The following is a 13,050-nucleotide window of genomic DNA, read 5'->3' as shown; positions in this document are numbered from 1 at the left end:
TGGATATATTTTTATAATTCTCAGTTGGTGATTTTTTTTCTTTCAGGGTTTAATTTATGTTATCCCATTGCCTTCTTGCCAACATGGTTTCTGCCAAGAAATCAGAGCTTTGTCTTATTGCTTCCCCTTTGTAGGTGACAGTTTATTTTTCCTGAGCTGCAGTCAGGATTCTTTCTTTGTCTTTGATTTTGGAAAGTTTGATTAAGATATGTCTTGGTGAACTTCTTTTGAGGCCTGTCCTGTATGGGGTTTATTGAGCTTCTTGGATAAATACCTTGTCTTCTTTCATGATATTAAGGAAGTTTTTGGCCAGCAAATCTTCAAAAACTTCCTCACTACTTTTTTTTTCTCTTTCTTTTCTAGAATTCCTATCATGCATAAATTATCCCTCTTGATAGTGTCCCACGTAACTCTTAGGCTTTCTTTCATTTTTCTTCATTCTTTTTCTGAATGTTCCTCAAACAAATTAGTAGCAAGGGATTTGTCCTCTATTTCACTGATTCTGTCTTCCATTGATTCAATTCTACTCCTATTTCCTCCCACTGAATTATCTGCTTCTGAAATTTTATTGTTAATCTTCTGCATTTCTATTTGCTGTTTTTGTATGATTTCTAATTGTTCATTTATCTTGTAATTTTATCTGAATTCTTCTAGAATTTTTTCTGTGTTTTCCTTGTCCTCTAGGAAGGTCCTATGTATAAGTCTTTTGAACTCCTTATCAGGTACTTCTATTACTATTTCTTCCTCAGGAAGGTTTTCTGTCCCTTTAGTTTAGTCAGTTGCTTAAGCCATCTTACCCTGATTCTTTATGCCTGTTGTCCCTGAGGCATTAAGGTGTTATTATATTTATTGATTGTGTGTTTACTTCAACCTTTTTTTTTTTTGTTTTGTGTGTTCTGTTTTGATATATCTGGAAAGCAGGGCACAGGTGCTGGTCTGGTTGCTAGTCTGGTACCGCCTCTTTCTGGGTAGGTGGGACAGCAGCTGGGTGTGTGAGTATGGGTCTCTTTTCTCTGGTCATGAGGAGCATCTGAGGGTGGGCTGGGCAGGGATTAGCCACAGTCTGTTGTTGATCCAGTCAAGCAGTAGTATTCACTGAGTGAATGGGGTGGTAGGTGTGGTGGGTGTGGTGGATGAGTAGTATGCATGTGGTTGGTATCACTCATTGGTTTAGAGGAAGGGAGCAGGTGAAGGGTGAGCATGTGTACAGTCACACAGTCTCTGTTGCTCACCCATTTGGGGGAGGAATGGGTGGCTGGAGGGAATGCATGTTTACACACTCACCACTGCTTGCCATGTCAGGGATGGGGAGTAGGTGGTGGCTGGACTTGCAGGTGGTCTTGCAGTTGCTACCACTTGCTGGTTCAGCGGAGGGCATGGTTGGCAGACAATTGCTCACAAGCTCGAGCAGCCACCACCTCTTGCTGGGTCAAGTTTGGGCAGTGGGTAGCAGGTGGGTGAGTGCATGGGGGTATGCTTATTGCTGTTCTTTGAGTGGGTAGGGGGCTGGTGGACATGGCTGGGTAAGGGGGGCAAGGGGAATTGTATTATGGTCTTTGGTCAGGCCGGGTAGCTGAAGTATGGGACCCTTTGTTGCTTCTGATCAGGAGGGTGGAGGGAGGGAGGATGCACTCCTTCAGCTAGCAGACAGAGGGGCCCAGGCCATTCCTTTTGGTGTAGCCAGCAATCAGGACCTGTCTCTGACCAAATGTGGTTGGGGGGGTGCACAGAGTCTGGTCAGGTGGGGGACCACCTGCTGATCCTCCAGTGATCCCACGCTAATGCATGCCACCAACCTGGAGGTCAAGGGCTGCTGCTTGTGCATATACCTGAACCTGGATCTTGGCTCTCTCCCTGCTCTGTGGACAGCAAGATCCCTGGAATTCTCACCTCTCTTTCTGTGTTCTCCTTCCTTAGATCTGAATTATGGTCTACTCATCTTGCTTCTCTCTGGGTATGTTTATACAGTTTTTCTGCCTGTATAGTAATGCTGTAAAGTTGTCTTCCTGTGCCTCTCACCTGGGTTTGCTGCTGGCTTTGTCTTAAGATGGCCAAGTTGAGCCAGGATGGGTGGTAGAACCCCTTCACTTCATGTCACTCCTCTTTTGCTACATTCGTTCAAAAAAAATTTTTTTAAGCATGTATTTGATTCAATTCTTTAACCTTCCTTTTTGATATTCAGGGTTTGGGGATTATTTTCTGCATTTGTTCCAACTGATTTCTCAGGTCTTTGCTGTAGAGGGACAGTATGGTACATCTGACTAAGCCACTATCTTGGCTCCTGCACTCCTGATACCTTTTAAAGAATGAAACAAACAAAAAATAAATATGTAACTTACCAAGGATTGAACAGTTAATTCTGGCTATTATTATTGCATAAAAAGAAATTCAGGAAGGATAAATCAGAAATGAATGAAGTATGGCCAATAGAAAGAGGAAGGAACTGGTAGAAAAAAAGGGAAACAGCATTCATGATGAAAACTCTCAGCAAAATAAGAATAGAAGGAAAATTCCTCAATATAATAAAGGGCATTTATACAAAGACAATAGCCAACATCATCCTAAATGGAGAAAGTCTGAAAGCATGCCTCCTGAGATCAGGAACCAGACAAGGATGCCCTTCATCACCACTCTTCTTCAAAACTGTGCTGGAGATCCTAGCCAGGGCAATTAGGCTAGATAAAGAAATAAAGGGCTTCCAGATTGGCAAGGAAGAAGTATAAGTATCTATATTTGCACATGGCATGATCTTATACACAGAAAACCCTAAGGAATCCTCAAGAAAACTACTGAAACTAATAGAAGAGTTAAGCAGAGTATCAGGATACAAGATAAATGTACAAAAATAAGTTGGATTCCTCTATACCAACAAAAAGAACATCGAAGAGAATATCACCAAATCAATACCATTACTAGTAGCCCCCAAGAAGATAAAATACTTAGGAATAAATCTTACCAGAGATGTAAAAGACTTACACAAAGAAAACTACAAAACACTACTGCAAGAAACCAGAAGAGACCTACATAAGTGGAAAAACATACCTTGCTCAGGGATAGGAAGAATTAACATTATAAAAATGTCTATACTACCAAAAGCTATCTATAGATACAGTGCAATTCCAATTCAAATTCCAATGACATTTTTTAATGACATGGAGAAACAAATCACCTACTTCATATAGAAGGGAAAGAGGGCCCAGATAAGTAAAGCATTACTGAAAAAGAAGAACAAAGTGGGAGGCCTTGCTCTACCTGATTTTAGAACATATTATACTGCCACAGTAGTCAAAACAGCCTGGTACAGGTGCAACAACAGATACACAGACCAATGGAACAGAATTGAGAATCCAGACATAAATCCATCCACATATGAGCAAAGGCCCAAAGTCAGTCAAATGGGGAAAAGAAAGTCTTTTTAACAAATAGTGCTAGCATAACTGGATATTCATCTGCAAAAAAAATGAAACAAGACCCATACCTCACACCATGCACAAAAACGAACTCAAAATGGATCAAAGACCTAAATATAAAATCTAAAACAAAAAAGATCGTGGAAGCAAAAATAGGGACAACATTAGGAGCCCTAATTCAAGGCATAAACAGTATACAAAGCATTACTAACAATGCAGAAGAAAAAGTGGATAACTGGCAACTCCTAAAAATTGAACACCTATGCTCATCTAAACACTTCGCCAAAAGAGGAAAAAGATTACCTACAGATTGGGAAAAAATTTTTTAACTATGACATTTCCAGTCAGTGCCTGATCTCTAAAATCTACATGGTACTGCAAAAATTGAACTACAAAAAGACAAAAAACCCAATTAAAAAATGGGCAAAAGATATGAACAGGCACTTCACTAAAGAAGACATTCAGGTAGCTAACAGATACATGAGGAAATGCTCATGATCATTAGCCATTAGAGAAATGCAAATCAAAACTACCATGAGATTCCATCTCATTCTAACAAGGCTGGTATTCATCCAAAAAACACAAAATAATAAATGTTGGAGAGGTTGTGGAGAGACTGGAATACTTATACACTGCTGGTGGGAATGTAAAATGGTACAACCACTTTGGAAATTGATTTGGTGCTTCCTTAAAAAGCTAGAACTAGAACTACCATACGATCCAGCAATCCTGTTCCTTGGAATATATCCTGGAGAAATTAGAACCGTTATATGAACAGATATATGCACACCCATGTTCATCGCAGCACTGTTTACAACAGCAAAAAGATGGAAGCAACCAAGGTGCCCATCAATGGTTGAATGGATAAATAAATTATGGTATATTCACACAATGGAATACTACACATCGATAAAGAACAGTGATGAATCTGTGAAACATTTCATAACATGGAAGAATCTGCAAGACATTATGCTAAGTGAAATTAGTTGCAGAAGGACAAATATTGCATAAGACCACTATTATAAGAACTTAAGAAGTAGTTTAAACAGAGAAGAAAATATTCTTTGATGGTTATGAGAGGGGAAAGGGAGGGAGGGAGGGAGAGGGGTATCCACTAATCAGATAGTGGATAAGAACTATTTTAGGTGAAGGGAAAGACAACACACAGTACAGGAGAGGTCAGCTCTACTGGACTAAACCAGAAGCAAAGAAGTTTCCTGGATAAACCGAATACTCCAAAGGCTACAGTAGCAGAGGCAGGGGTTTGGGGACCATGGTTTCAGGGGACATTTAAGTCAATTGGCATAATAAAATCTATTAAGAAAACATTTTACGTCCCACTTTGGAGAGTGGTGTCTGGGATCTTAAATGCTAGTAAGCAGCCATCTAAGATTCATCAATTGGTCTCAACTCACCTGGGCAAAGGAGAATGAAGAACACCAAAGACTCAAGGTGATTATGAGCCCAAGAGACAGAAAGGGCCACATAAACCAGAGACTACATCATTCTGAGACCAGAAGAACTAGATGGTGCCTGGCTACCACCGATGACTACCCTGACAGGGAACACAACAGAGAACTCCTGAGGGAGCAGGAGAGCCGTGGGATGCAGACCCCAAATTCTCATAAAAAGACCAGACCTAATGGTCTGAGTAAGACTAGAAGCACCTTGGTGGTCATGGTCCCTAGACCTTCTGTTACCCCAGGACAGAAATCATTCCCAAAGCCAACTCTTCAGACAGGGATTGGACTGGACTATGGGATAGAAAATGATACTAGTAAAGAATGAGCTTCTTGCATCAAATAGACGCATGAGACTATGTTAGCATCTCCTATCTGGAGGGGAGATGAGAGGGCAGACATGGTCAGAGACTGGCCTAATGGACAAGAAAAGAGAGTGGAGAGAAAGAGTGTGTTGTCTCATTGTGGGGAGAGCAATTAGGAGTATATAGCAAGGTGTATATAAATTTTTGTAGGAGAGACTGGTTTGATTTGTGAACTTTCACTTAAAACACAATAAAAAAAAAGAAGAAAAAAAAAAAAGGAAACAGAATAAGATCTCTTTGAATACAGGTAGTCCCTGACATACAGCATATTCAAGTTATGACAGATTGAACTTAGGACCACTTGTTATTTATTTTTGTACATCTTATTGTCAGTAATATGTACTACATACAATGTTGTACTCTGTAATTTGCTTATATTATCATTCTCCCCTGTGCATCTGTCAGTTTGTCATACTGTGGGAGCTCACTTGTGATACTGGAAGCTATCTGGTTTTCAAATACCAGAGGGGTCACCCATGGTGGACAGGTTTCAGCTGAACTTCCAGACTAAGACAGACTAGGAAGAAGGACCTGGTGGTCTGCTTTAAAAAAAATTAGCTAGCAAAAACCTTATGAATAACAGCAGAATATTGTCTGATATAGTACGGGAAGATGAGCCCCTCAAGTTGGAAGGCATGCCAAAGACAACTGGGGAAGAGCTGCTTCAAAGTAAAGTCAACTTTAATGACATGGATGGAGTTAAGCTTTTGAGACCTTCATTTGCTTATATGGCACTACTCAAGAAGAAACAGCTGCAAACATCCATTAATAATCAGAATATGGAATGTACGAAGTATGAATCTAGGAAACTTGGCAATTGTCAAAAATGAAATGGAATGCATAAAGATCAATATCCTAGGCATTAGTGAGCTGAAATGGACTAGTACTGGCCATTCTCAATTGGCAATCATATGGTCTACTACAGTGAGAATGACAAATTGAAGAGGAATGGCATTGCATTCAACATCAAAATGAATATTTCAAGAAATATCTTGAAGTACAATGCTGTAGGGGTAAGATAATATCCCTAACACCTACAAGGAAGACCAGTGAATACAACTATTATTCAAATTTATTCATCAACCACTAAGGACAAAGATGAAGAAATTGAAGATTTTTACCAACATCTGCAGTCTGAAATTGATCAAACATGCATTGATAATTACTGGTGATTGGAATGCAAAAGTTGGAAACAAAGATGAAAGATCAGTAGTTGGAAAATATGGCACTGGGGATAAAAATGATGCCAGAGATTGCATGATAGAATTTTGCAAGACTAAAGACTTCTTCATTGCAATTATCTTATTTCGATGACATAAACGGTGACTATACATGTGGGCTTCATTGGATGGAATATACAGGGACCTAATTGACTATATCTATGTAAAGAGACAATGGAAAAGCTCAATATCATCAGTCAGAACAAGGCCAGGGGCTGACTGTAGAACAAACCATCAGTTGCTCATATGCAAGTTCAATTTGAATCTGAAGAAAATTAGAACAAGTCCATGAGAGCCAAATTAGACCTTCAGCATATCTCATCTGAGTTTAGAGAATATCTCAAGAATAGATTTGATGCATTGAATACTAATGTGTGAAGACTAGATGAGTTGTAATATGATGTCAAGGACATCAGACATGAAGAAAGCAAGAGGTCATTAAAAAGACCAGAAAGAAAGAAAAGACCAAAATGGATATCAGAAGCACTTCTAAAAGTTGCTCTGAAACGTCTAGTATCTAAAGTGAACATTAAGAAATGATGAAGTAAAAGAGCTGAGCAGAAGGTTTCAAAGGACAGCTTGAGAAAACAAAGTAAAGTATTATAATGACATGTGCAAAGGAGTGGAGTTAGAAAACCAAAAGGGAAGAACAGAGTTGGCATTTCTCAAGCTGAAAGAACTGAAGAAAAAATTCAAGCCTCCAGTTGCAATAGTGAAGGATTCTATGGGTAAAATAGTGAATGATGCAGGGAACATCAAAACAAGATGGAAGGAATACACAGTCACTCTACCAAAAATAATTGGTCGTTGTTCAGTCATCTCAGGAGGTAGCACATGATCAAGAACCTATGGTACTAAAGTAAGCTGCACTGAAGGCATTGGTGAAAAACAAGGCTCCAGAAATTAATGGAATACCAAATGAGAAGTTTCAGCAAATGAATGTACTGTTGAAGGTGCTCATTCATCTATGCCAAGAAATTTGGAAGACAACTACCTGGTCAACTAACCAGAAGAGATCCATATTATGACTATTACAAAGTAACTGGACTAGTCTTTACAAAAATGTGAATGTCATAGAACAGAAAATAAGAACTGTTATAAATTAAAACAGATAAAGACAAGACAACTAGATGTAATATTTTATTTTCATCAGAGGGAGAAAAAATGGCTATAAACAGCATTTTTGAGACACATACAAAAATTTCCCGTGGAGGACATTTATTTTTCATTAATGTCAAATTTCTTGGGTATGATAATGCTATTGTGGTTTGTAAGAGTATCTTTGTTCTTAGGAGATAGTGGGTAAAGTTTATGATGCTTACATAATTAGGGATAAAGTGTCATTATATCTGAAATTTACTCTCAAATAGATCTGAAAAACAAATCTATGTCTATGTCTATATATATACTTACATCTTACATCTATATCTATAAAGCAAATTGTTAACAAAGGGAGAATTTGAGTGAACAGCATGTGGGAGTTCCTTCAATTTTTAAATTTGAACGTTGTCAACTAAAAAAGTGAGTGAAAAAGTACTCTCATTTATTGCATTTTTTTCCTAAGCTTCCTTATATTTTTTGAGATAAAACAGTCTATAAAAACTACACCAATAATTGAAAAGAATATTTTAAAAGAAGTTATCTTATTTACCCAAGCTTACAAAGATAAAATGTGATGGGGATGAGGTGTAAATACAGGCCTGACAATAAACCCTTTGTCTTTGCCACATTATTATTAGGTTACTTTTCACAAAAAAAAAAAAAAAATTTTTTTTTTTTTTTCACAGCATTCCTAATCACCATCTTGAAACTAGGTTAAAAAAAAATTTTTTTTTTTTTTTTTTTTAGGTTAGGGAATACTAATTCCATTTCCTTAATCACCTGATCAAACTCTCTTCTGACTTTATCTCCTGACTTTAACTGACTTCCTGAATTTAATTAGCAATTCTTCAAGTTGTTTTGTCTATAGGAGTTAGATGGAATTTTTGAGTTAGATGGAATTTTAGGCTCCAAGTCATTCTAAGATTTTAGGCTTTCGTGGCATTTACATCTTCTTCATGTCAAGTAGAGAAAAATAAGATCTGCTGTTATGTTTATTGTGCTCTTGAAAACAGAAAGATCCTAAAATGCCTTTGAAATTAATAATAGGTAAATTTAATTTCATTAAGGTTTAGTAGTATAAGATGCTATATTCTATTTTAATGATATATATTATAATGTAATATATAATATATATGCGTTATTATACATGTATTGACTTGATGACAGTGGGTTTTGGGGTTAATGGACATTATTCAATGTATACAAATTCCAAAGCATTCCAGAGTTTTAATATTTTGTGTTTTTTTTTAACTAGAATTTCAGAAATAGATGATGTTCTATCATTAGAGTTATGAACAGATTTAGGAACAATTTTATTTAAATCATTCAATAATTTAAAAATTATTTTCAGGAAATTTATCCAGGGATGGATCTCTCTTCTCTCTCATGATACCTAGCTGCTATCTGCACCTTGCAATGAAAGCCCTATTCACTAGTAGAGGAAATTCTGAAAGCTTTTATGTTGTTTCTGTTGCTAGGATAACCATTTCCTTAACATTAATTAAGTTCAGCAAACCTGCCTCACATTCTACCTTGCTTTAACAGAGGAAGCATTGAGGAGTGATGTAAGTAGGGGAAAGGTAGATATAAACAAGGAAAACCACTCAACAAATGAAATAAAGAATGAACACAAGTGTTTTGGTGTAATAAATTAAGATCACTCTAGTTTGGATGAAGGAAATTTTGTGGACTCTGTAAGGGCACTATGATTTATGGGACTCTGGGGCTAAATTCCAATGCAAATTTTTCTCAGTACCAAAATGTAGCCCAAATTAAAATTGATAGACCAAAGTTTTGGAAAATAAGAAAGCCTTTGGTCTTTACCAAGAAGCAACTAAAATGGTACCTGGGTGGTGCAAATGGTCAAGCATTGAACCACAGCTGAAAGGTTGGCACAAACCCACCCAGAGCCACCTTGAAATACAGGCTACTTTCATCTGCTTTTGAAAGGTCACAGTCCTGAATATCCTTTGGAACAGTTCTGCTCTGCACACATGGGGTGGCCGTGAGTCAGAATGTACTCAATGATAACTAACAACACAACAACTATATATACCAAGAAAACCAAACCCATTGCCGTTGAGTTGATTCCGACTCACAGAGAACCTATAGGGCGAAGTAGAACTGCCCCACAGAGTTTCCAAGGAGTTCCTGGTGTATTCGAACTGCTGACCCTTTGGTTAGCAGCCATAGCCCTTAACCACTACGCCACCAGGGTTTCCACAACTATATATACGTGTATATATATATAAAAAAATATAGTGTATATGTATATATATACACAAACACGCATACATGTATATATAAAATTTTTTTTTTCATATATATAAGGAAACTCTGGTGGCATAGTGGTTAAGAGCCATGGTTCCTAACCAAAAATGTTGGCAGTTTGAATCCACTAGGCACTCCTTGAAAACCATGCATACATACATACGTACACATGCACATGTTATATATATACGCACATGTATGATATGCTTAATATCTGTATTACAGATATATATAATATGTATTCTTGATATATTTAATAGGGTCTCCTCAATTATCTTGGCCTTCCAAATATATTGAATAAAAAGTAATGTATTTTGAATAAAACTTAATAAACTAATAATTTAATAAAAATTTAGATTCATTTGACATTTATTCAGCATTAACAATGTACCAAATACTGTGCTGGAAAAATTCAGATAAAATACATGAAATGACCCCATCTGTACAGAAAAATGGGAAAGAGATTTTTATTAAGCTTCACATGTTGCTTAATGAAAGCCCTCATTCTACAGATTGTGAACCTCCTCACCCCTCCACCACCACCCAGAGTTCTTCTTGAAGATGTTGAAAAACACTGTGAATGGAAGTCACTGCCTTCATGTTTGAGCAAAAAAGAAATCGAGACATACTGATTATTATGTGTCCTCATCCAACAGAGGTTTGTTATTTTGAAGTATCTCATGAGAATCCATAATTAAAAAAAAAAAAATTAAGCGTGTTCTAATCATATGTTTAGATAGAAATAAATTCCAGAGTTTTCTTGATGTCAGCTTTACTCTTAAAATTCTTAGTTGTCACCTTTTTTAAAAAAAACTTAATTCAAATATGAAAAAAAAGTGAAGTTAAACAGAATTGCTGCTGATAGTGCTGTTTACCTTCTCTTTGTTTTTCTTCAAAAAGGCATCTCTATGTTACTGGGTATACCATCTTCTGATATGACTTTCTTTTCTGAAAGGGCTACATTTTAAATTTATACTCCCTCTCTTCCCTGCTGTATAAAAAGGATGGGTCCTGAAAGAAGAATATCTTCTTCTGTTGTTCTGAGTGTTAGATGGAGAGTTAATTACTAGAACCCTTGAGAAAGGGTAGTTAGCTTTATACCAACATGTAGATCCTGAAGAGATGGAAGTTCCAGTTGGCAAGAAGTGAGACCTAGATTCAGCATGGAGTGAGAAAGTGTGGTGAGAGAGGGTAGACCTGAGAGTACGTGTCTAATGCATGACCAGAATAAGACTTTTAGAGAAGAAGGAATGTCTAAGGAGGAATTTTTGACAGGTGATGTAATTCCACTTTTGAGTCCTCTGCAAGAAACAATCAGTAAAGACTTGAGTTATTTTTAAGGCATTTTGGATTTTGGATGCCTGTAATTCCTAGATGAAATGCTAACCCGAGATGTGTCTTAAAAGTAGAAGAATATCAGTATGTTATTGTCGTTACACAGCTTCCCATAATTCACCTATAAACTTCATTTCTGCCTCTTCTTTTTATTCTTTTCCCCTTCCCACTTCTAGGTCTTCATCTCCCTGGCACCTTTTCTTCTTCCCTCAATGATACATAGATCTCACTACTCTCAAAGAGAGAGAAGACAATTAAATAAATCACAACATAAATGTCTACTCCTCTTTACCTTCTATATACTTCTGTATTTCTCAAGGGTGTGGTCTCATCATATGCAACCTGTTTTCTCTTATGCTGTGTTTGTATTTGCTACAAAAGTGCAAAATACCAAATTCAATTGCTGATCTTTTTGTACCATTTGACACAATTCATTTCCTCACCATCTTGAACTTCTTGTATGTTTGGCACTTTGTGGTAAGGTAATAGGGAATTTCTTTTCCTTGTGTTTGCATAGCTATAGGGTTGCTACGAGTTGGAGTCGGCTCAACAGCAATGGGTTTTGAATGGGTAACAGGTGCCAGGCTCTGTATCAAGCCCTTACATGCACAACAACCCAGTGATACAGGCACTTCATTATAGTTACTTTATAGATGAGAAAAGAATGCATTCAAATTAGGTGTTTGTCCAAGATTCCATGGTGGCTTTTGAATTTTAATGCAGACTTTTTCCCTCTGGAGCCTGTGCACTTAGCCATTCCAGTGAAAATTCCACTATAATCAGATAATAGCTTTTGTAATATATACAACTGAACAAAGTCATTTTTAAAGTGGGGGAAAAAAAGTTAGCCAGAAAGAAAAAAAAAAAAAAGTAATGTTTAGGCTATTGATGCCTACTGAAAATATCTAAAATCCTGATGTCTTTTGCTTTCTTATAGAGAACAGTTTGTCATATAATGCCATTGGAAACATTTCCTTCTAATTTCTGCTGTTTTCCTCTTACAAATTTTTAAACTGAGAAAAACTAATGGGGTTCAGGTTTTTCATTAACTCCCCCAAAACACGACGCGAATATTTGAACATGTTCTCATGTACATTTCCAGAGAGATGTGCTTTAAGCAGATCCTGAAAAAGGACAATGATTCCAAAAAGTCAGTATCACTTTACCAAGTTTACATAGTTTCCATGAACCTCCTTTTTAACTATCTTACCTCCTAGTCTTACCTATGTGCTGGTTATTCACCTATTCACCTAAGCTCTTGCCTCAAATTTTTCTTACATTTTATTTTAAAATATTTTAAAAAGAGGTAAAACTGTGCATCATCTATTGCTGCATAATAAATTAGCCCAGAAATTAGCTCCTTAATAAACACTATTTTTCACATTAAAAAAAAAAAAAAAATTGCCGTGGAGACGTTACAGACTCATAGCAACCCTATAGGACAGAGCAGAACTGCCCATAGAGTTTCCAAAGAGTACCTGGTAGATTTGAACTGCTGACCTTAACCACTATGTCACCAGGGTTTCCATTTCTCACATAGCTTCTGTAAATTCAGTAATCTGAGAGTGACTTAGCTGGTAGTTCTGACCCAGAGTCTCTCACGAGGTTGCTGTTGAGATGATAGCCTGGCCTGCAATCATCTGAGAGCTTGACTGGGGCTACAGGATCTGCTTCCAAGATGACTAGCAAGATGACATGCTTCCACATGCCCAACAAGTTAGTGCTGATGTTTATAAGAGTCATCAGTTCCTGGCCAAGTGAACCTTGAGTTTTCCTGTGACAATGAAAGCAGGCTGCCCCAGAACAAGGAATCCAAGACAGCAAGGCAGAAACTGCAATTTTCTTTCATGATCTAGCATCAGAAGTTTCATTTCATTGTTCGTGCAAT

Source organism: Loxodonta africana, chromosome 4 (assembly GCF_030014295.1).
Source record: "Loxodonta africana isolate mLoxAfr1 chromosome 4, mLoxAfr1.hap2, whole genome shotgun sequence".
In the NCBI taxonomy this organism is placed as follows: Eukaryota; Metazoa; Chordata; class Mammalia; order Proboscidea; family Elephantidae; genus Loxodonta; species Loxodonta africana.
Note: the sequence above shows the minus strand (reverse complement) of the source record.